This window comes from Amphiura filiformis, chromosome 10, assembly GCF_039555335.1.
Source record: "Amphiura filiformis chromosome 10, Afil_fr2py, whole genome shotgun sequence".
Lineage (NCBI taxonomy): Eukaryota > Metazoa > Echinodermata > Ophiuroidea > Amphilepidida > Amphiuridae > Amphiura > Amphiura filiformis.
In genome coordinates, this window is record NC_092637.1 from 25174853 (window position 1) to 25200483 (window position 25631).

The 25631-nt window shown below is 40.0% G+C and overlaps 1 long non-coding RNA gene across 1 annotated transcript in view; it reads right to left on the minus strand.

The window, feature by feature from the left end:
- LOC140162676 (uncharacterized) overlaps positions 1-25631 on the minus strand; it is a 252946-nt gene that overhangs the window by 215639 nt on the left and 11676 nt on the right. The window lies entirely within an intron of this gene.

Here is a 25631-nt window from a genome sequence, read left to right on the forward strand (position 1 = left end):
GGACACCTCCGATGACGTCACAGATGTTGATGACGTCAAACAGGAAGATGTTGTGCCGGGGGTGGTCAGGAGGTTGTCCCAGACAAAAGATGCTGGTTGAACCGGTGAAATGGCTCCGTGAGTGTACCAAATGTCAAGGTCATTTTGGGGTCATTCAGGGTCAAATTGCCATAGATTGTTACAAGGTCATGAAATTAAGTGGGAAGGACCAGTCGACCACGTAGCAAGACAAAAAATGTCAAGGTCATTTTGGGGTCATATCAACATAAAAAAATTGTAGGTTCATGAACATCCACTGTAGCAAAACAAAAAATGTCAAGGTCATTTTGGGGTCAATCGAGGTCATCCGGGGTCAAATCGCCATATATATATTATTGTAGTGTAGCGGGTTCAAAATATTTCCCTTGCCATTATTTTTCACAATTTTCTTACATGTGGCAATCTTAACCTATTTTCAAGTTCAAGAGTTTAATTGATTTTCCAGTAACCTCAACCTCATAATTCCCAAGTTTCTCCTAGCTGTTTGCTGGCAGCCTGGCCTCGGTGCCATAACACCACTAGCCATGGATGCCAGCTAACGCCCATCCATTCTCTCTCCTTGCCACAGGTAAGATTTACATTTCTATTGTTTTATTTTAATGCATATTATGAGTATTCATGATCTATAATATTTAGATTTAGTGCTCTTTGACTATGAGCATGAAAAGGTATAGAATTATAATTATATGATACTTGATGGTTTGGTAGTTTCATAAACTTGTGTTTTTAGAAGTCAACAAATTATTTGCTTCAGTACAAGTTGAAATTATGATAAATTTGTTTGCAATTAATTGCATGTTTTGGTTTCCAAGTTTACTTATGACAATAAGTTGTAGGTGATGAATTATTGTTTGGAAATTGTTAGTTTGTGAAGTAATTATTATTATAAGTCTTTTTATAATAATTGTGTTCTAGTTAATGTATTAGTATTCAATGTATATAAGTATTGAAGGATAATATTAACTAGTGTGAAATGCATCGAGTTAGTTCAGCTGACCACTTTGGCCAAGTGTCAGTTAGGTTAAATCTTAAGAGGAATTGATCTAAATGGACAAATTCTACTAAATGGACTACTATTGGTGTTGACCAATGTTATAATTGCTATATTAGCGATGGTCTGTTATTATTCTGAATGTACAAAACAATACATTCTGATTTCTTTTATTTTACTATGTTTATATTTTATGTTATCAACTATTTGAGCTCAATTGTTCATTAGTAATCCTATTGTTCTCTTGTCAGTCACATCAAAACATTTAACATTTTGCACTTTTGTTGTTTTTATCTTTTTATTCAACTCTTATTATTATTATTATCACAATCATTTCATAAATTTAGTATCTCAGTTATTTGTTCTGTTAAAGACGTGTTAAACATGTTAATTACAATTATTAAACATTCTGTGACAAGTTTGCATTAGGAAGTAGGCCCTATAGATATTATTAGTTAAGCCATAACACCACTAGCCATGGATGCCAGCTAACGCCCCATCCATTCTCTCTCCTTGCCACAGATACCCACAGAAACCCAGAGCAACATCCCTACATCACACCATAAAGACCCCAACGGAAATCTAAAGCATCACCCCTTCATAATGTACATCACTGAGCAAATAGCAAATAAAACGTCGAAGTAAATCTACAACGAATCTACCCCATGTGTGTGTGTCTACTATTTCATTTTGTGATTTCGCACCGGTTACATTTGGCGCCCAACGTGGGGCTTCGACTGAGTACATGTATTTGCCTTGGACCAGGATTTATACTGATTTTACAACAAGTGGAAAATCAACAAGTGGACTATATTATTGGAATATCCTATGTATGCTGGTATGGTATCTGTTTCAGCTGTATTAAGAAATAGTCCTGTTTGTGAACTGCAGTGTGGCTGTACAATCTTTGCAATTTCCAGTTTACATGTATCTCAAATATCTTCATCAGTCAGTTAATATACTTCTTGGACTATCAACCAGGGGTGTAGATGGTATGCTGACTTGCTTCAACCTTCTCAATTCCCAGGGGAAAAGTACTTGCAACTTTTTAGTAGAACTAGATGCTTTGCTGAAACTACTGGTCTTGGCACTACAAGAGTTCACATCAGTTCAAGTTGACTCTCCTCTCACACTAGTTGATGATTTCACCAGATGTTTAGTGACCAGTTCCTGTCACTGGAGCTCAAATGATCTCACTTTGCTCACCAAAGTTCATTAAACTCCAATCAGCAATCAAAGCTTCAGATCTGACTCCACAGTTTAGAGGATGAGTTTGGTACCCAGCATAATATACAGTGTGTGCTAGATTGGAGTGGACCAGAGACTTGATTGAACTTTGAACTCGATTACCATAGTGATTTAGTGAACTTGATATTAAATACTGAGTGCTTGTATATGTGAAAATATTAATGCATGAAATATTCACATCAACAGGTATAAGCAGCAAGCAGGTTGCAGTTTGACAGAACCAATAAGTTAATTCTTGAACAGGTTGAATATTGATACATTTTGATGGATGGGTAGATGAAGTCCGCCATTTGCTGCGGCAGGGGAAGCCGAACCACGTGGTGTGGGGGTTGATGAGGAAGTCCCTCAGGAAGGAAGCCCTTCGTGTCTTCCTCACATACGACCGGGATAATGTCACCATCCCTGAAGTCCTGTTGGCTATGGACAGCGTCTTTGGTACATCAGAACAAGGCATCAGCCTGATGCAGAGATTCTTTCTGAGTCATCAGCAGGATCAGGAGAGTGTGGCCGAGTTCGCACGCAAACTCCAAATCGACTTCCACACTGCCCGTAAGCGAGGTGCCAGGATAGACAACAGAGCACTTAGGGAAGTCTTCTGGAAGGGACTCAAGCAACCAGAAATAAGATTGGCCCTGAGGCACCTCTACGTGCAGGGTGAAGGGGCTGAGTTTGGAGTATTGCTGCGACAGTGTCGGGATGTAGAGCGCGACCTGCTCGATGCTTCCCTCCTTCAGAAGAGGTCAACTATCCGACAGCACCAGTTGACTGGGAATGTCCCTATCGCCACTGCCACAGCGACTCAACCTCGAACTCAGGAAGGTCAGCAGAAGAGATGGCAGCCCAAGTGTTGGAAATGTGGGCAGCAGGGGCATTTTAAACGACACTGCCCTAAAGGAACAGACACCACCTTGGCTCCTTTAAACGGAGTGACGCCAGTGGCAGGGGCAGCCAGTCGGCGAGGTGCACAGCCCCAACCAGAAAATCCAAAGTCCCTGATCTCCAGGTTGGTGGGCTCCATCAACGAGAGTGAACTGTCTGTGGAAGGCGTAAAATCTACATGTTTAGTGGACACAGGGTCACAGGTGACAACTATATCTTCGAATTTTTATGAGGCACATCTGCAGGGAACTCCAATACAGCCTGTGGAGGAGCTTCTTCGACTAGAAGGAGCTGGAGGACAGCAAGTCCCATTCATTGGCTATGTTGAGGTGAACATCAAGTTGCCTGGTGGAGTTGTACCAGAAGAATTCATAGATGTTCTTGCACTTGTGGTCCCGGACACCACCTATAACAGACGTGTCCCAGTTGTGGTAGGAACCAATCTGATTAGAAGATGTAGAGCAAGATGTATACAGAAACATGGTCTCCGATACTTGCAGAAGATGGTTGTGCCGTCAGCTTGGAGATTAGCCTACCAACATCTGAAGGTCAGGGATAAATTCTTAAATAAAGATGGACCTCTTGCTGTGGTCACCTCAGCTAATTTAACACCTATTCACGTGGAGCCAGGTCAAGTGGTAGTTCTACCTGGAGTTACAAAGTCCACACCAAATGGAGTAGAGTACACAGCCATGACAGCGCCCTCAACGCTCACCAGTCTTCCAGGAAGTATTACAGTCAGTCGGGTCTTGTTCAAGTGCAACCTAACCATGCTTTCCGATTACATTGCATAATCTCTCTGCCAAGGTCATCACCATTCCAAAGGGTACCGTACTCTGTGAGCTACATATGGCCGTACCAGTTAATCCAGAAACGTCCATGTCATGTCCAATTCTACAAAGCCAAAGTTCAAGCCAGTCAGCCACACAAGATGACGTCCTAAATCAATTTAACTTGTCAGACATGCCACTGGAGTCAAACCAGTTGGAATCTGTGAAAGATCTTCTGAGAAGAAAGAATGCTGTCTTCGCGAAGTCCAAGACTGACCTAGGTCATGCAACAGCAATAAAGCATCATATTCCATTGCATGATGAAACACCATTTAAGCAGCGTCATCGGCGTATACCACCTTCCCAATATGACGAGGTCAGACAGACACTCCGTGAGATGCTAGATGCTGGAGCTATCCGTGAATCACACAGTCCTTTTGCTTCACCCATCGTGCTGGTGCGCAAGAAAGATGGCAGCCTTCGCATGTGCGTTGATTATCGCAAACTTAACCTTCAAACGGTCAAGGACTCCTATGCACTCCCGCGGATAGAAGAGACCCTTGATGCATTACATGGTGCTAAATGGTTCTCATCTCTGGACCTGCAAAGTGGCTATTGGCAGGTTGAGATGGCGGAAGAAGATAAACCTAAAACAGCTTTTACTACACCCTTGGGATTCTTCGAATGTAATAGAATGCCGTTCGGCTTGACCAACGCACCTGCCACGTTTCAAAGATTGATGGAGCGCTGTGTTGGTGATCTCAACCTGAAACAATGTTTGGTCTACCTAGAGCGATGTTATTGTTTATTCTGCTACCTTCGAAGAGCATCTTCAGCGTTTGGAGACTGTTCTGGACCGCCTCCAAAGCTTTGGTCTTAAGCTGAAACCTTCCAAGTGTCAACTTTTTCAAGAACGAGTTGCCTACCTTGGACATGTCATCTCATCAGACGGAGTAGAGACTGATCCTGGGAAGACTAGTGCATTGGAAACCTGGCCAGAACCTCAGACAGTCACAGAACTGAAATCCTTTCTTGGGTTTGCAGGTTACTATAGGCGCTTTGTCAAGGATTTTTCAAAGATAGCGAAGCCATTAACATCACTTACTGCTGGTATTCCACGGAAAGGAAAGAAAAGGAAGGCAAAGCAAGATCCTGCAAAGTGGCATTGGACGTCGGAATGCCAGATTGCATTTGACAAAATCAAGGAACTACTGACAAATCCACCCGTGCTTGCCTATGCCGATTTTTCACGACCTTTCATCCTACACACAGATGCGAGTGGCGATGGACTCGGCGCTGCACTCTATCAGAGGACCTCACCAGACCAACCACCTAGACCAATAGCATTTGCCAGCCGTGGATTACGCAAGTCTGAGCGCAATTACCCAGCACACAAACTTGAGTTTCTCGCTCTCAAGTGGGCTATCACTGATAAATATCATGACTACCTCTACGGTAATTCATTTGAAGTCCACACAGACAACAACCCTTTAACCTACATCTTAACATCCGCCCGTCTAGATGCCGTTGGTCATCGGTGGTTAGCGCCCCTGAGTTGCTACAACTTTAGCATCAACTACAGACCAGGAAAGCAGAATATAGATGCGGATGCCCTGTCTCGCCTTCCAGCATCGTGGCCTCAACCCCAGGCAATACAGATGAGGAAATTATATCTCCTGAGGCCTTCATCGCCATTTGCCAAGGTCACGGTGTAAATGAAGAGTATAGTACACTACAGAGTGACTCTTCAGGTATGGTAGAGATTTTGGCCCACACTAACAGCATCACTGCTGCACAGAATGCCAGTATAGATCCACCACCTTGGCCAGGGTCGGATACTCTTCCAACGTTAACCATGGGTGATTGGAAGAGACTCAAGAGGAAGATCCCGATATTGCTCGTGTAATCACCTTCAAACGGGGTAATGGTTTACCGGGCAAAGATGTCAGGCAGAAGGAGAGCAACACAGTACAACTCCTGCTACGTCAGTGGCCTCGTCTTACATTTCATCTGGACGTGCTACATCGGCGAACTGTTCTCCAGGATGGCCAGGAGAATCTACAGCTTATTCTACCAGCTTCTTTGCAGCACCGAGCAATGTCTGGAATCCATGACCAGGTAGGCCATTTGGGACGAGAGCGTACCTTGCAGCTTGCCCGAGAGCGTTTTTATTGGCCTGGAATGACCAAGGATATTGAAAACAAAGTCCAATCATGTCCACGCTGCACAAGACGAAAGGTACCACCAGCTGCGTTTGCAACAGCCCCACTACATCCTATATCAACCAGTGAACCAATGGAGTTAGTCTGTATTGACTTCCTTACCCTAGAACCATCGAAAGGAGGGATAGAAAACATCCTAGTCATTACAGATCATTTCACCAAATACTCCATCGCCATCCCAACTCGGAATCAAACAGCCAAAACCACAGCCAAGGCCCTATTTGACAATTTCTTTGTCCATTATGGCTTTCCTGCTCGATTGCACTCTGACCAGGGCAGGAACTTCGAGAGCAACATCATAGCAAGCCTTTGCGACATCTGCGGCATCACTAAGAGTAGGACAAGTCCATATCATCCCCAAGGGAACGGCCAGTGTGAGCGATTCAACCGCACCTTACTAAATATGCTAGGAACACTCTCACCCGACCAGAAGTCCGACTGGAAGACGTTTGTCAGTCCCTTAGTCCACGCCTACAATGCTACTCGTCACGACACTACCAACTTCTCACCCTTCTTCCTGATGTTTGGCAGACATCCACGTCTACCAATTGACATTTGCCTGGGATTGAAACCACCAGCTACGGGCTCCACCAAAACTGTCCGTGACTATGCCGAAGGACTGAAGCAACGTTTGGAGTATGCATACCAAACTGCAGCTGCCACCACGCGAAAGTCTGCAGAGCTGAACAAGCAGCGGTATGATGTCAAGGCCCGTGACAGTACTCTTGAACCAGGGGATCGTGTCTTGGTAAAGAAGGTTGGTCATATCGGCAAGCATAAGATCGCCAATCGTTGGGAAGAAGACGTCTACCAAGTTCAACGGAGGCTCTCGCCAGCTCTTCCTGTGTATGAGGTCACACCAGAACATGGAAAAGGTGGAGTCCGCACCCTTCATCGAAACATGTTACTTCCTTGTAATCATCTCCCTTTGTATGACCAGACTCCTGCTTCATCATCAGAATCCCGGACTCGTCACATTTCATCAGAACCTTCAACTGCTCCACCTTTACGTAGGTCTTCACGTCTGCAGAAGAGACGCGGAGTAGCCGTCATGAATGACAGCGATGATGATGACAGTACCATACTACATTCATGTCGCCCGAGCAACTCTTCAACAGCTATTACTAGCACGTTGAATGCCTTTGCAAAACCCTTTGTCCCAATTCCAAGGAGTCACCCTCACCCCACGAGAGCCCATGGCACAGACGAGGCAACCAAGCCAGTTCTAACTGATCCACCAACTACCAAAACGTGGATGCAGTCAGCGGTGTCCTTCTTGTGGCCGAGCTACACCTCCACTACGGACAGCAAGACATTGATAGTGTAAACATCGGTCGATGTTTCATGGAGGAGGGAAAGTGTAGCGGGTTCAAAATATTTTCCTTGCCATTATTTTTCACAATTTTCTTACATGTGGCAATCTTAACCTATTTTCAAGTTCAAGAGTTTAATTGATTTTCCAGTAACCTCAACCTCATAATTCCCAAGTTTCTCCTAGCTGTTTGCTGGCAGCCTGGCCCGGTGCCATAACACCACTAGCCATGGATGCCAGCTAACGCCCCATCCATTCTCTCTCCTTGCCACAGGTAAGATTTACATTTCTATTGTTTTATTTTAATGCATATTATGAGTATTCATGATCTATAATATTTAGATTTAGTGCTCTTTGACTATGAGCATGAAAAGGTATAGAATTATAATTATATGATACTTGATGGTTTGGTAGTTTCATAAACTTGTGTTTTTAGAAGTCAACAAATTATTTGCTTCAGTACAAGTTGAAATTATGATAAATTTGTTTGCAATTAATTGCATGTTTTGGTTTCCAAGTTTACTTATGACAATAAGTTGTAGGTGATGAATTATTGTTTGGAAATTGTTAGTTTGTGAAGTAATTATTATTATAAGTCTTTTTATAATAATTGTGTTCTAGTTAATGTATTAGTATTCAATGTATATAAGTATTGAAGGATAATATTAACTAGTGTGAAATGCATCGAGTTAGTTCAGCTGACCACTTTGGCCAAGTGTCAGTTAGGTTAAATCTTAAGAGGAATTGATCTAAATGGACAAATTCTACTAAATGGACTACTATTGGTGTTGACCAATGTTATAATTGCTATATTAGCGATGGTCTGTTATTATTCTGAATGTACAAAACAATACATTCTGATTTCTTTTATTTTACTATGTTTATATTTTATGTTATCAACTATTTGAGCTCAATTGTTCATTAGTAATCCTATTGTTCTCTTGTCAGTCACATCAAAACATTTAACATTTTGCACTTTTTTGTTGTTTTTATCTTTTATTCAACTCTTATTATTATTATTATCACAATCATTTCATAAATTTAGTATCTCAGTTATTTGTTCTGTTAAAGACGTGTTAAACATGTTAATTACAATTATTAAACATTCTGTGACAAGTTTGCATTAGGAAGTAGGCCCTATAGATATTATTAGTTAAGCCATAACACCACTAGCCATGGATGCCAGCTAACGCCCCATCCATTCTCTCTCCTTGCCACAGATACCCACAGAAACCCAGAGCAACATCCCTACATCACACCATAAAGACCCCAACGGAAATCTAAAGCATCACCCCTTCATAATGTACATCACTGAGCAAATAGCAAATAAAACGTCGAAGTAAATCTACAACGAATCTACCCCATGTGTGTGTGTCTACTATTTCATTTTGTGATTTCGCACCGGTTACAGTAGGTTCATGAAATTTGATTGGAACGACTACTGTAGCATTTTTGGGGGTCATTTGGGGGAAATCGCCATAGATTGTTGCAGGTTCATTTACTTCTGCTACCAAAAGTAGTCATGAAAGCAGGCTAGACTTGTGGTTCAAGAAGTACCTTGTAATTATGATGTTCTGTTTCAATTTTTTTTTATCACAGTACTATCAAAACCTTTTATGTTGATATATACCATAACAAATTTACAGAAGGAAAACAAAATACATCATTGAAATAGTAATTATTCCGGTAAATTTTTTTCCAGTAATTTTTTTTGGTAAGGTACAAGTTTTTGATAGTATGCCTACAGAGCCAGTGTTTGGCTGATCAGTGGAATGTCAGTGTAGTTTTTTTGTTGTAATGATTGTAATGATGATTTTAATAGTGCAGCGACAGTAGTGTTCGTATGGAAAGTAGAATGTTCGTGTTGTATTTTGACCTAAGAAAATGTAATTATTGGATATGGCTGACTCAATGTTACCATGTGTGTAACTCTAGTAGAGAAGCCACTTTCTGGCTACATAGAGTTCCGTGCATCATTTTTTTTTTTTTATTTTTAACCTGGCTGGCATTCTGAAAAGTGGCTTGAACTGAGAAAATGTCAAATCTAAAAGTAGCCATAACTTCTAAAGACATTTGACTGCAACCTTAATTTTGCTCTGAGTAATAGAGGGCTTATAAATATTTTATATCTGTAAAGGCAATTTGGATTTGACCCCTAATGACCGCCTGAGGTCACGAAAGGTCATACAGGGGTAAAAATTAAATATTTCTCAAATCTTGTTAAATGGTACACCAAATTATTCATCTGATCACAAGGATTTAAAAAATGTATAGTTTGTGCTATCTACGACCTATCGTTACCAAATTATTATACAAAAATCTCTTTTTTAGGTATAAACAGCACATTAATTTTTTAGTTGTACAGGGCAAAAATTTCACCTTGCTCTGATTTTGGTGAAAATGGTGGCAAAATGTTTGTCTTGACATGCGAATCATAAAAAGGTATAGTACTTGCCATCTAAAATGTACTCTTTACTTGTTATGCAAATACATTATCGATCAACAGTAGCCAATGGCCATGGCCTTTTGACTGTTTTTCCCCTGTACCTTATTAGGTTAACACCGTAGATGTGCAAAACTATTCATAGTTTGTGCTATCTACGACCTATCGTTACCAAATTATTATACAAAAATCTCTTTTTTAGGTATAAACAGCACATTAATTTTTTAGTTGTACAGGGCAAAAATTTCACCTTGCTCTGATTTTGGTGAAAATGGTGGCAAAATGTTTGTCTTGACATGCGAATCATAAAAGGTATAGTACTTGCCATCTAAAATGTACTCTTTACTTGTTATGCAAATACATTATCGATCAACAGTAGCCAATGGCCATGGCCTTTTGACTGTTTTTCCCCTGTACCTTATTAGGTTAACACCGTAGATGTGCAAAACTATTCTTTTTATGATTTGTGTCAGCTAAACACACAACTTGCCACCATTTTCCTCCAAATCAGAGCAATTTTGAATTTCTGTACAACTAAAAATGTTCAATTTTGACCAAAAATGAGGTATTTGTACAATAACTCGGTAACGATAAGTTGTAGATAGCACAAAATATACATTTTTGAAATCCTTATGACAAATAATTGGGATTTATTCAACATGATCGGAGAAATTTTAATTTTTTACCCCTGTATTACCTTTCGTGACCTTTAGGGTAAAATCCAAAATGCCTCCATATCTTAAAATAAAACTTTGGCCCATGTACGGCATGTGTGCAAATTATGATGCTTGTATCAGAAAGTGCACAATTATTTGGATTAGCAGCTTAACTAAAAGAGTATAATTTTAAGAGTATTGTCTCTGACAATGTAAATCATGTTAACTCAGTAATACAGAAGATACTTTGTTAAATAGGTCTATTGAGACGTCTTAAAACATTTCATGACGTACAAACTCTTAATATTTATTGTAGTGTAGTATTTGTGTATTGTAGTGTGGTTTGGTCACTTCAGTGAAGATATGCGTCAATTAAATGTTTTACAGAAGGGATGTGCAAGAATATATATTGCGTGCCAATCACCTTACTTCTTTTGAAATAATGTTTCTTATAATAGGGGTGGAAATCACTTCCAAATCGGGGAATGCATTTCTAATCACTGTTAATGTTTAAATGTCTAAACTAGCTTATAAGCTGAGACAAATTTCTTGGCTCTACTGCCTTGCACAAATGGTTATGATACTGGATACTTTTAATCATCTTTTTCATACAGTGGGGTTGAAGTTTGGAATAAGCTGAGTAATGAAGTAAGAAGTCCAACAAATGTGCAGACTTTCAAACAATTATTTAAAGACCCATTTAGTGATCCCAGTGCAAGTGTAAAAAAATTAAAAACTGTTTATAAATTGCTTAAAAGTGAAGGATAAGTCATTCAAATTGTCATTTGGTATTTTTGAAATGAAAAATTTGGCAAAAAACCCCGAAAAAAATGGTAGTATTGACAAGTTCAAGCCCCATTCAAATACATGTAGCTAATTTATATACTGACAGTATATAAATTACAAATAACATGTAAATGCTTTACCATGGTACTTGTGTTTTTACTTACTTTGAAAATTGTATTTATTTGTGTTTTTTAATTTGTATCTAATATTTGTATATACAGGGTGTCCCAGAAAAAAATACCGAGTAATCAAAAAATTCAAAATGTAGCACATAGCCTATTTTGTTGTGCATCACATACCTAAATTTTATTTGATTCGATTGACTGGTTCCGGAGAAATGAACGATTACATAATGCGCGCATCAACACAGTTCATTCCAAGTTTGATCAACAGGCTCTTTTTTCATACTCGCTCACCGCTTCCTAAAGCTTGTGTATCTCATTCGATTTAGTCTACATTACCTATTTAAATCCGACGGTTTTATGTCATTCATGATTTCACTGAAGATAAATAACATCCGAGAAAACTTTGATTTCTTCGATTGGAAGCTCTCCAACTTTAATTCTTTAGGTTGTGCAAATATCTATCTACTATACTAAAATAACCAGCGAAGTGTGTGTGTCCGTGTGTCTGTCTGTCCGGCTATGCGTTTCGCTGCGCTGCGACGCATCGATCCGATATTTCGGATATGGATAGGTATCGGGAAAAGCATGTTGACCGGGTGGTTTTCGAGGTCATCGGAGGTCAAGGTCAAAGGTCAAAATTTCAAACTTTGTCCGATCGGGCTCAAACTTGGTGGGTGGAATCCTTGATAGGAGGGGAATATATGCCCGAAATAAAATTGCGGTCAACCGAGGTCAAAGGTCATCACGGAGGGTTCAAATTTCAAACTTTGTCCGATTGGGCTCAAACTTGGTGGGTGGGATCCTAGATACGAGGGGAATATATGCCCGAAATAAAATCGAGGTCAGCCGAGTTCAAGAAAGGATGTTACCGAGGGGTCAAATTTCAAACTTTGTTCGATCGGGCTCAAACTTGGTGGGTGGAATCTTCGATATGAGGGGAACACATAAAAAATATAATCAAGGTCATCCAGGGGCTACATCTTAATATCACATGAGCATGAACAAAACCGAAGTCACCCGGGGTCAAATGGGGTCAGTAGGCCTATGCCCAATTGGGCTTAAAAGTAGTAAAAAGAATGACAGGAACATGTCAAAAAGTCAAAAGAGGTCATCAGGGGTCAAATAGCATCGCTATCAGTAACTCTCACAGCAACGGGTGAACTAGTACTAATAAAATAATAAGCGGTCTCTATCTGTCTATCTCTCTGTCTGTCCGGCTATGCGTTTCGCCGTGCTTCGACGCATCGCGCTGAAATTTCGCATATAGATAGGTATCGGGAAAAGCATGTTGGCCATGTAGTTTTGAAGGTCATCGGAGGTCAAGGTCAAAGGTCAAAATTTCAAACTTTGTCCGATCGGGCCCAAACTTGGTGGGTGGAATCCTTGATAGCAGGGGAATTGAATGCGCAAAATAAAGTCGAGGTCAACAGAGGTCAAAGGTCATTACGGAGGGGTCAAATTTCAAACTTTGTCCGATCGGGCTCAAACTTGGTGGGTCGAAACCTTCGTATGAGGGGAGCATGAAAAACATTATATGGAGGTCATCCGAGGTCAAAGGTCATGGATTTCAAACTTTGTCCTATCGGGTTCAAACGTGGTGGGTGCAATCCTTGATACGAGGGGAATATATGCATAAAACAAAATTGAGGTCAAAGGAGGTCATGTAGGGGCTAAATTTAAACTTTGCCCTATTGGGCTTAAACTTGATAGGTCAAAGGTCATCTGGGGTCAAACAGTATCGCTATCATGCCAGTGCTCTCACAGCATCTGGGCTCTCACAGCCGCAGGTGCACTAGTACTTTACAAAGAACATTTGATCCACACAACATTAATGTTGAAGTTTTAACAAATTTTAGGGAACAAACGAAAAGATCGATGACGTCCTATAAACGTAACTAGTTTCGTTTCTCAGCCGACCCCCTCCCTCCTGCCAGAAACGTAATAATGAAATGTTGAAATTTTTGATATAATAATAATAATGACACATTCTTCAGACCGATGTTTTTGTACAAACGTAATCGAGTATTTTTACCCCTCCCCCTAAACGAAACTAGTTTCGTTTATATGACGTCATCGATCTTTTGATTTGTTCCCTTAACTTTGCATTACAATTTCTTTGAAATATTCCGAAAACATTAATGTGTGTGTGAAATTTTTAAGCCAGCTGGAATTCTTTATGTAGTAATTCTTTATGCAACATTTATATCAACATTAACAAAAAAAGATATTTACAAATACCGAGCATCATCTTACATGCAAGCTTTCATTTTCAATATCGTCCAGCTTTTCAAATTTGAACAAAACCTAATTAAACGAAAACTATTTCATAGAACAAATTACAGTTTTTAAACCACTAGTGCTCATTGTGTTGAATGATCTTTCTTGCAAACTTGGCATGAACTGATTTAACACATGCATTATGTAATCGCTCATTTCTTCGCAATTAGTCAACCGATTCCAGTAAAATTGGCATACAAGATGCAGAATAAGATGGACTATAATCTGATGTTTAGATTTTTGGATTCTGATGTCTATTTTGCGACTTACGTTCAAATTCATTTGCCCGGTAATTTTTTTATGGGACACCCTGTACTATATAAATTGCATGGTGATAATTATTGATTTTTAAGGTTTTGTAATGTGTAGCCAGAGAAGATGAGAAGAAACATCTTCTCTGGCGTAGCAGACCAGCTATTTTGGCAGATTGGGCTACCCTGGATAATATGATTGAAATAAATAAATAAATAAAATAAATAATGTTCAATATTTCACAATTGTGGTCCAGGAAGCAGGGATCGGCCTTCAAACTAATGTTTACAATTATTTTTATATATTGAGTTTGGTGCTGTTATGGATGTTTGAATCTGATTGAATGCTTGTTATTTATGTTCAATTATACTGACTAAAAGTATTGTCGCTGTACATGTACAATTTGTACATGTAATGTTCAATCTACCAAAAAACGTTGACAACGTAAAGAAATCAGCAAGTTTAAAAAACCCACCTCGGCTCACTTTTTGAAACTTGGTCCCATTTTGAACACCAACAGCAAATCAGTGTTTTTATTTTTATTTCAACAGAATACAGCTTTTCCAACAAGATTACAAGCCTACTTGTTATTCGTTTAAGTCAATCATTAATCATGATTATTATAAAACAAAACACAATAGGATATTGGTTTACCATGCAAGAACAAGATAATAACCTTTCAGGTCGTTTCAGAAAGCTTACAAATTAATATCGCATTTGCACATTAAAGATACATAACACTTCTGGAAAATTTTTAAATTTATATAAACTAGTGCACCTGTAGCTTTGCAGCAATGCATTCTGGGTAGACATTACAGTGCATTTCAAATTGGGCAGACAGCCAAAAGCTGAATGAAACTTGTCCATAGTTGCCCATTACACATCTTTGTATCCACTTGCTGCTGCTTTTGCTATCCAGTTGGGGTATTTGGCCCCTAGATGACCTTTGACCTCAAGGGGGCCCTTCGAAACCCACCCGGGCAACATGCTTTTCCTTTCACCTACCCATATCCGAAATTTCGCCTCGATGCGCGTCAAGGCAGCGGAACGATAGCCGGACAGACAGATAGACAGACAGATAGACAGAGACCGCTTATTATTTTAGTAGTATTACATGACCTTTGACCTTGGTTGACCTCAATTTTGTTTTGCGCATATATTCCCCTCGCATCAAGGATTCCACCCACCAAGTTTGAGCCCGATAGGACAAAGTTTGAAATCCATGACCTTTGACCTCGGATGACCTCCATATAATGTTTTTCATGCTCCCCTCATACGAAGGTTTCGACCCACCAAGTTTAAGCCCGATCGGACAAAGTTTGAAATTTGACCCCTCCGTAATGACCTTTGACCTCGGTTGACCTCGATTTTATTTCGCGCATTATATTCCCCTCGTATCAAGGATTCCACCCACCAATTTTGGGCCTGATCGGACAAAGTTTGAAATTTTGACCTTTGACCTTGACCTCCGATGACCTTCAAAACCACATGGCCAACATGCTTTTCCCAAGACCTATCTATATCCAAAATTTCAGCACGACAAGCGTCAAGTGCGGTAAACGCATAGCCGGACAGACAGACAGATAGATAGATAGATAGATAGATAGACAGATAGACAGATAGAGACCGCTTATTATTTTATTAGTACTAGTTCACCCGTTGCTGTGAGAGTTACTGATAGCGATGCTATTTGACCCCTGATGACCCCTTTTGACATGTTCCCATCATTCTTTTTACTACTTTTAAGCCCAATTGGGCATACTGACCCCATTGACCTTCGCCCTCGATTGACCTCGGTTTGATTTTGTTCATGCTCCTGCGATATTAAAATGTAGCCCCTGGATGACCTTTGACCTCGATTATATTTTTACATGTTCCCCTCATATCAAAGATTCCACCCACCAAGTTTGAGCCTGATTGGACAAAAATTGAAATTTGAACCTTCCGTGATGACATTTGACCTCTGTTGACTGCGATTTTATTTCGCGCAGATATTTCCCTCGTATCAAGGATTCTACCCACCAAGTTTGAGCCCGATCGGACAAAGTTTGAAATTTGAACCCTCCGTAATTTTTCGGACAAAGTTTGAAATTTGAACCCTCCGTAATGACCTTTGACCTCGGTTGACCTCGATTTTATTTCGGGCATATATTCCTCTCGTATCAAGGATTCCACCCACCAAGTTTGAGCCCGATCGGGCAAAGTTTGAAATTTGACCCCTCCGTAATGACCTTTGACCTCGGCTGACCGCGATTTTATTGCGGGCATACATTCCCCTCGTATCAAGGATTCCACCCACCAAGTTTGGGCCCGATCGGACAAAGTTTGAAATTTTGACCTTTGACCTTGACCTCCGATGACCTTCAAAACCACCCGGTCAACATGCTTTTCCCGATACCTATCCATATCCGAAATATCGGATCGATGCGTCGCAGCGTGGCGAAACGCATAGCCGGACAGACAGACAGACACACTTCGCTGGTTATTTTAGTATAGTAGATAGATATGATAAAGTTTAAATCAGTATCTGTTACAAATGGGACCAAGTTTCAAAAAGTGAGCCGAGGTGGGTTTTTTAAACTTGCTGATTTCTTTACGTTGTCAACGTTTTTTGGTAGATTTCTTTTCTTTTTATGAATGTAACCAAGCAGCTCCAAGCTTGGAAAGTCATCAGGTTACAAAGTGCTCCATAAAACGAAAAATAGATGTTTGAAGTTGCTGTCCATGATTTATGACAATAAATAATTAAACAAAACTTTATCAGTCGTTTATTTTTAAAACTTGCTCGTCACGCGTGACTGAGGCGTACACAATGATCAATATATATTTTAATATACTTTAATTATTCAAGGCAACGTAAATATGTACAGAAAATGTAAATATGAACAACACACACCCAATGTTGACAATGCCAGAGAGATACGGAGAGTAAGTCCGATTTACTTCCAAGTTGGAACTGGTAAATGCGCATATATTTAAGCCTATACTACGGAAGCGTCTAAATGCCCCGACTAGGCAAGATAATCGTGTTTGAATGTTTGTGGTTCTTTGTAGCCCTGCGGGGCAATCTACTTGGCTATCCAAATTTCGCGGTTTGTGGTTCTTTGTAGTTCTGCGGGCCAACCTAGTTGGATATGCCTATTAAGCGGCGGTTATCTGCGATCTTTCGTGGTTTGTGGTTTTAATTTCCCTTATCAAGCACTGCCCCTCTATCGGGAGCTAATTTATAGTTTAAGCTTGTTGGATATCCATATTTCGTGGTTTGTGGTTCTTCGTAGCCCTGTGGGGCAATCTAGTTGCAAATACAAATTTCGCGGTTTGTGGCTCTTCATTTCGTTTCATATCGTTTATCGCGGTTTGTGGTCTTAATTTATTGGATATCCATATTTCGCGGTTTGTGGTTCTTTATAATCTATAGGCCTGTGGGCAATCTAGTTGGATATCCAAATTTCGCGGTTTGTGGTTCTTTGTAGTTCTGCGGGCCAACCTAGTTGGATATGCCTAGTAAGCGGCGGTTATCTGCGATCTTTCGTGGTTTGTGGTTTTAATTTCCCTTATCAAGCCTGCCCTCTATCGGGAGCTAATTTATAGTTTAAGCTTGTTGGATATCCATATTTCGTGGTTTGTGGTTCTTTGTAGCCCTGTGGGGCAATCTAGTTGCATATCCAAATTTCGCGGTTTGTGGCTCTTCATTTCATTTCATTTCATTTCATTTTATCGCGGTTTGTGGTCTTAATTTGTTGGATATCCACATTTCGCGGTTTTTGGTTCTTTGTAGCCCTGCGGGGCAATCTAGTTGGATATCCCTATTAAGCGGAGGTTGTCGGCGATCTTTCGCGGTTTGTGATTTTAATTTCCCTTATCTAGCCCTCTATCGGCAGTTAATTTATAGTTTAAGCTTGTTGGATATCCAAATTTCGCGGTTTGTGGTTCTTTATAGCCCTGCGAGGCAATCTAGTTGGATATCCAAATTTAACGGCAGTTGTTGGCGATCTTTCGCGGTTTGTGGTCTTAATTTGTTGGATATCCATATTTCACGGTTTGTGGTTCTTTATAATCGATAAGCCTGCGGGCAATCTTGTTGGATATGCAAATTTCGCGGTTTGTGGTTCTTTTAGTAGCCCTGCGGGGCAATCTAGTTGGATATCCCTATTAAGCGGCGGTTGTCAGCGATCTTTCGCGGTTTGTGATTTTAATTACCCTTATCAGGCCCTGCCCTCTATCGGGAGCTAATTTATAGTTTAAGCCTGTTGGATATCCATATTTCGTGGTGTGTGATTCTTTGTAGCCCTGCTGGGCTATCTAGTATGATATCCAAATGTCGCGGTTTGTGGTTCTTTATAGCCCTGCGGTGAAATCTAGTTGGATATCAATATTCAGCGGCAGTTGTTGGCGATCTTTCGCGGTTTGTGATTTTAATTTGTGACAATTTATAATATTTATTGCAAATATAATTTCAGATTGAACTGTGAACAGAGCCAATGATAAATGTGTTTTAAATAACGAAGATGTCATGATAGTCAGGCATGGTGAAAGCATCTGGATGGTGAAAGTAGGCCTAGGTCTAAATGAGAATAAAAAATCAAACATGTTTGTTTGATGAAAAAAAAAATAATATTGTAATGATTTACTCAGGGTGTGGTATATGGATGATGCGTGATTTCCTGATAAATAACTCAGAGAACGTAAAACATGGAGCAAAACGACAATGGAAGTACAATCACAAAATAACACGATTTATTAATAAAACACGAATCCTAACCATACAGAGACTGCCGCTTATATTGAAAGTCATGTCTCTAAACAAATGGTCAAGCTGTCTTTGCACAGAAACAAATGCACGTGTTAACTCAACAAGCTCCAAATCATAAGTGAAGGTGCATCGGATGACTGGCCCACGCGCACGCTCATGGCACGCTCCTCTCACATGCCAGTCGACCCAGCAACAGCACCAACCAATCAGGGCCAGGGAACGGCGACGTAAAAGTGCACGCGAGAGTGGACGCAAAAGTGCGTCTACTGATACGTCGCCACCTCTCTCCGCCCTCATTGCAGAAATGCGTCTACCTTCCGCTGCATAATGCATACCACAAATGCAGACGCATCCACAATGACGAGGAAGAGAAGTGATGGGACAATTAATATGCAATTAGCGTCAATTAATTAATAAAAGGAATAATTTGGGTTTCATTTATGAAAGTCCGAAAATACGCAAACAATCAGGAATGTGCGCCTTGTGCAAGTACAGCAAGTCAACAAGTCAACAAACTCTCCTGGGTCAATGTCCGTTCGTCAGTCGATGGCGACGCAAAATTGCATCGCCGAAGTCATTACATTTGATGAAAGTTTCATACACAAGAAAAAGGTAAAGCCTGAAAAAGATAGGGAGACACCCGTAGGCTCAGGGCATTTCACTCTCCCCACCTATAAAAAAAAAGATTTGTACTCAAATCTTGTACAATAAATCGAATTTCAAAGATGCATTTAAAAATTAATTTTTCCACAGAGCAAATAAGTATTTACATTAAAAGCAATAATTTTGGTAGCTCACACAGTGGCCAAATGTAATTTAACATTTCATTTCAATCAAAAATACAGCGGCGGCAAAGCCCCGCAAATTTGCGTCTACTGATACTAAATTTGTTACTGTCATTCATTTAGTTCAACATGTTCAAAAATCAAAGAAAGTGCATATCAAAACAACATAATGCCGAAAACATTGCAAGGAAAACGGGCCTAAATTTGGGTGCCTACAAATTTGGAAATACCAATTAAAAATCTTATCAACTACGCCCTAAACTCAACCTAAAGGCCTAACGTTGAGTTCTGTCAAGTCAGCGGTGCCTAAAGATTTGGATAGGTGTAACTCACTAGCTGTTGTTCACGGGTAAAACAGATGAGACTTTGGATACAATTTCACGAACATGACAAAATTTTACGTGGACGCATAAATGCGTCTACTCGGGGAATGAAAACAACAACAGCCGGGCCTAAGGGGGAAAATACAACAATAATTAATTCAAAAGGGGAGCGAGTTACACTTACCCTACATACAACTTACACTACACGTCATAATAAATTTAGTCCGAAGAGTTCAAAAACATTTAATAATCTGCGATCGTTGTCGTTGAACGTGGCATGGCGATGCTAGCCTAGGGCTTTGACAGTCATGACAGTCAATGTTCGTTGCATGCATCGTGCATGCATGCAAATTCACAACTTCAAGTTCATCTGTAGAAATACAAATCATTGTCCAAAGACGGTGAAAGATAGTTCAGCTTCAGGAGATATAAAAATTCCACGGCACTTCGTCGATGTATCCATAGAGAAACAGCAAGCTACAAACAAGCTCACGCCGGTAAGCTTGTATTAAAAGGTTCCCAAGCATGCAAGTTCAATGGCAATTTTGCGTCTCCATTCATGTCCCTGTAAATGAATAGCAAATGTTCAAAATCCAATTCAAGTCGCAGAAACCATCATCACAGCAGCGTCAGCATTTACCATAGTCATTCAGGGTCTTGTAGCCTCGGTGTCCGCACTTTTGCGTCGACTTCTTCATCAAAATGTGTTGTTTTCACGGCGACATGCAGCTGTTTCCATCAGATGTTGCAAACTCGCTCTGTGTCGCCAAATTTGGCGGTGCACGAGCTGTTCGCTTCCGGGTTGACATTACTGAAAATGCGTAATTTCGCATGTAGACAGCTTTTGGTGCCCTTTTCTATAAACTTCATAGAAAACTTCAAAACTTCTTGTGCGTTTTGTTTATGCATGTAGGTTATTAAAACATCTTGATTTGGCTTCAACTTTTCAATTTCAAATTCACATCTCCTCGCTTGAATATACAACCAAACTTGCATTATCAATCAATTAGATTTCTTTTAAGTTCTCTTATAAAACTCGACCAGCAAGTTCAGAACTTTTTTAATCAAATTGTACTGCATGATGCATGATGAGCATAACTGCATGACATAAAGAACATTTTTTTGGCCATTCGTCCTAGATCTCATTTCAGCAAGTACCTGCGCAGGCTTTCGAAGTTCATCATAACAATCATATAGGCCACAACCCATATCAATACAAGTTTGTTGTCATCTTCAATCGTTTTCATTCAATCAAGCAACTTCATGCGTTAAAAGCCAACATCAATTTTTATATACATGCATAGGTCTACAGCCTAGTACAGGCCTACAAAAATTATATTCCGACTTGTTTTCACGGAATAATTAAACATCCACGCACATGAAGGGTCTTCAAAGACTTCAATTAAAACCCACAAATGGGTAATGGAGACATTTTTATCTCCATTCTTCATGTTCTACAGCTGTCTTTCTTTATTTCTCACGGGTGGCCTATTTTTAGGCCTGTCAAACCCGGTTTCTTGTAATTTTTATGAGATCGACTTTTTTGGCGATCAATTTATTGTTTGTGCCATAACAATCTTTGTAGGCCTACTTTTGTAACGTGCAGGCTACGGTACTGTATGATGACACGATTTTTGCTATATTAATTTATATGCGACAACTTCCTCTTCCTGTTCTGGAAGGGCATGGTCCACGAAGGATCCATTTTTGATTCATGGTCACAATTGGGCAAAAATGGCATATTGGCATCAATTATAAATTGACGTTCAAGAGGTAGTTCATCATTGTGATATCTACTTTTTGTGGGTTTTCTGGCATTTAACTCGCACTTTTTACTAATGCGTTTCACATCTGCAAGCCATTTCACCCACCAATACCGCTTGCCAATAATTTTCATTATTTTCTGGGTACCTTCAGAGTGTTCTTGGTGTTTATTTGTATCTTCAAACACCTTCATACGCAAATGCTGTGGAACTACAAGTTTAATTGAAACTTTGTCTCCACAGTCTGAGTTGCAGCGTTTGTAAAGAACACCATTGGCAATTTCCAATTGGTCCCAAAATGACCAATATGTTTTCAGAGTCAGGTTTTCTTGTGAAATGTCTTCCCATTTCGGGCGATCACAATCTAACTCTTTCCAAGACATAATTTGGTTCAGGACTTGGTCTTCCATCTGTTCCTTCCTCAGGTCTTTATCAGACCATTGATAGAACTTTTTACTGGTATCTTTGTCTTGGTCTTGACAATTTTGACTGTTGCACATGAATTCATCATGTTTCACATGATTTACATAAATGGATTTTTCAGTGTCATCCATTTCTTTTGGTTCCTCTGCACTTGTCAGTTCATCAAGGCCATTGCAACTGAACTGCCAAAAATCTATAAGATTTTCAGGATCATTTTCACTCAGTTCTACTGGTTGCTTAGTCCCGTGAACATCGTGCATCAAGTTGTCATCATGACTGTATTGTAGGCCTACATTCTTCATTTCTTCCACGTCCGTGTTTTCCTTGACCACGTTATTAGGCATCACCATTTTCACGTTTGACACTCGTTTTGAGTTGTCATCATGATCATGTTCATCGGACGTGTTTGACAAAGTTGGAGATGTCGTCGAGTTTATAGGCCTACTCACTTTGCAGTGTCTTTGGAAGTGACCAACTTCTCCACATTTAAAACAGATCAGATCTTTTCTGTGTCTTTTGTTGTCATAGTTACCATGGTTACGGCGTTGGTTTTCGTAACTTTGGTCTTTATTTTGCACAGACTCGATCTTCTGGAGAATTACCCTGAGAATTTCCAGCAGGGACTGTAAGACTATTTGGTCCTTCGACATGAGCGAGTCAACTTGTTCAGATGACTCCAATTTGTCCGACTGTAGGTCTAGGCCTACTTCAAGATTGCTCACAGATCTGACGTATTGACATGACCTCTGATTTTCGGCCAATTTGAAGGCCTCACACTCGATAGCAACATCAAGTGCTTCATCCAGGGTCTTAGGCCTGGTTTGAAATATGCTCCATCTCATATCAGGGTCCAATGCGTCTAAGAACTGATCTTTAGCCAGAATGTCTTGCATACTCCTAGGTGCATTTGGGTATGCATATCTGGTTAATCTACGCACATTTTGTGCCAGCTCTGGAAGTGACTCGCCCTTTTCACGGGTTCTGTTCTTTAATAGCGTCTTATTCAACTCTGCTTTATTTTCAGAGTTGAAACGTTTTCCAGTGCGTTTATCAACGCTGGATAGTGATACCTGGAATGTTCTTCCAAATCACTCAGAACCGCAAGAGCAGCCCCTCTAAGGCTGGTAGCCAAAAATGCTGCTTTGACATCATCAGGCCAAGCATTTAATTCACACACAATTTCAAAGTGTGCCAAATAATCCTGTAGCGGTGTTGAGCCGTCATATTCTGATGGCTTCATCAATGGTTTTGTCATTGATGTGCACCTCGTCTCATCAGGACTTACAGGCAACATCGTACATGTTTTGTACGGGTACGGCCTCCTCGTTTTACACAAGGGACTTTGTTGTGTGCTCCCTTCTGAATCAGAGAGGGGCGGCAGTTTCGCCGGTTCACTTTCAGACTCAAAGTCAAAATCAAAATAAGCTGTCCCTGTAGGTCTAGTAGGCCTACTACCACAAGCGTAGTCGCTCGTATACGAGACACTGTTACGGCTTTTTAATTCTTGCAGCCGGACTTTGGTCTGTTCCAGAAAATCACGCATGTTTAATTCATCCTTACCTTGCCCTCTGGTTATACCAGTGGGTTCACTAACGATTTCAGAATTCATATCGAAATCGCACCGCTGCTCACCAATGTAATGATTTACTCAGGGTGTGGTATATGGATGATGCGTGATTTCCTGATAAATAACTCAGAGAACGTAAAACATGGAGCAAAACGACAATGGAAGTACAATCACAAAATAACACGATTTATTAATAAAACACGAATCCTAACCATACAGAGACTGCCGCTTATATTGAAAGTCATGTCTCTAAACAAATGGTCAAGCTGTCTTTGCACAGAAACAAATGCACGTGTTAACTCAACAAGCTCCAAATCATAAGTGAAGGTGCATCGGATGACTGGCCCACGCGCACGCTCATGGCACGCTCCTCTCACATGCCAGTCGACCCAGCAACAGCACCAACCAATCAGGGCCAGGGAACGGCGACGTAAAAGTGCACGCGAGAGTGGACGCAAAAGTGCGTCTACTGATACGTCGCCACCTCTCTCCGCCCTCATTGCAGAAATGCGTCTACCTTCCGCTGCATAATGCATACCACAAATGCAGACGCATCCACAATGACGAGGAAGAGAAGTGATGGGACAATTAATATGCAATTAGCGTCAATTAATTAATAAAAGGAATAATTTGGGTTTCATTTATGAAAGTCCGAAAATACGCAAACAATCAGGAATGTGCGCCTTGTGCAAGTACAGCAAGTCAACAAGTCAACAAACTCTCCTGGGTCAATGTCCGTTCGTCAGTCGATGGCGACGCAAAATTGCATCGCCGAAGTCATTACATTTGATGAAAGTTTCATACACAAGAAAAAGGTAAAGCCTGAAAAAGATAGGGAGACACCCGTAGGCTCAGGGCATTTCAATATCATAATAGCAATGGATTTTCGAGATGGTGTTATTCTTGATTTATGACAATACATTGGTTAATAAAACATTAAGAAAAAAAAGTGGTGGGAAGTTTCGAACCTGAGCAAAAATTCATAAATGGATTAGAAGTCCAGGACCTTAACCGCTCCGCCACGGGGACGACCCGTTATAGCGACGTGTGAAAGTGGAGTATTTATTAATATGAATGTATGCTGTGGTCCGGAAAGAATAAAAGAATTGCGAAAAACTTGATTTTTTAGCGAATGGGATCCAGAATTTGTATGTAGGGTATCCAGGAATATACTAGGGTATATTTGAAAGTGAATCTTAAAAGGTAGTGCGACAGTGACAGCCATGTATGGCTGTAGCAGTGACGAAAGATTGTGGATATCAGTATGATTAGCTATGATTTTCCACTAATTTTGGCTATGAAATACCGCGTGAAATAAAGCAAGAATGTTTATTTATTATCAAACAATCGGATTGACTGTATGATTGGTGTAACTTTTTGAATTAATGAGTTATTAAAATATTACACTTTGGATAGTAAATACGATTTAGCATGGTTTTAGATATATTTTGTACCCAGCGAAAAAATATCATAGAACAATAGCGTTTTGTTTCGTGTAAATATAGTCCCGCGGTGCATCTTCTTATTCTTCTTTATCAGTCGTTTTTTTAAAAACTTGCTGGTCATGCTACCGCGTGACTCTAATAGGAAATAAAGTTTATTAAAATTTAAAATTTACTCTTTCCTTTTGTTTTATTGTTTCTTGGTATTATGGATGTTGACATTTGTAATATCAAGATGGATTAATCCAATATGTTACTAACCACATTATTTAACTGGAAAAGGTTATTATTAATTTATAACGATTTAAAAATGAATCCATGGGATTTGATAATTAATTTTTAATCACTCTTAGATTAAGTTTTTAAAATCTTTGTAAAGAATAACTTTAAAACCACTTCCTTTATTTTTCCCTAACAAGTACAGTCCTTCAAAGATTTTAAAATTAAATCCTGTGGATTTATTAACTTTCATCATCATGTATTATAATAATAATATCTGGTCAACAAAAATGTTTTTGCAGTATGTGTAATCTGTTAGCAGTGGCTTAACCGTGAGTGACAATGGGTTTAGCTTT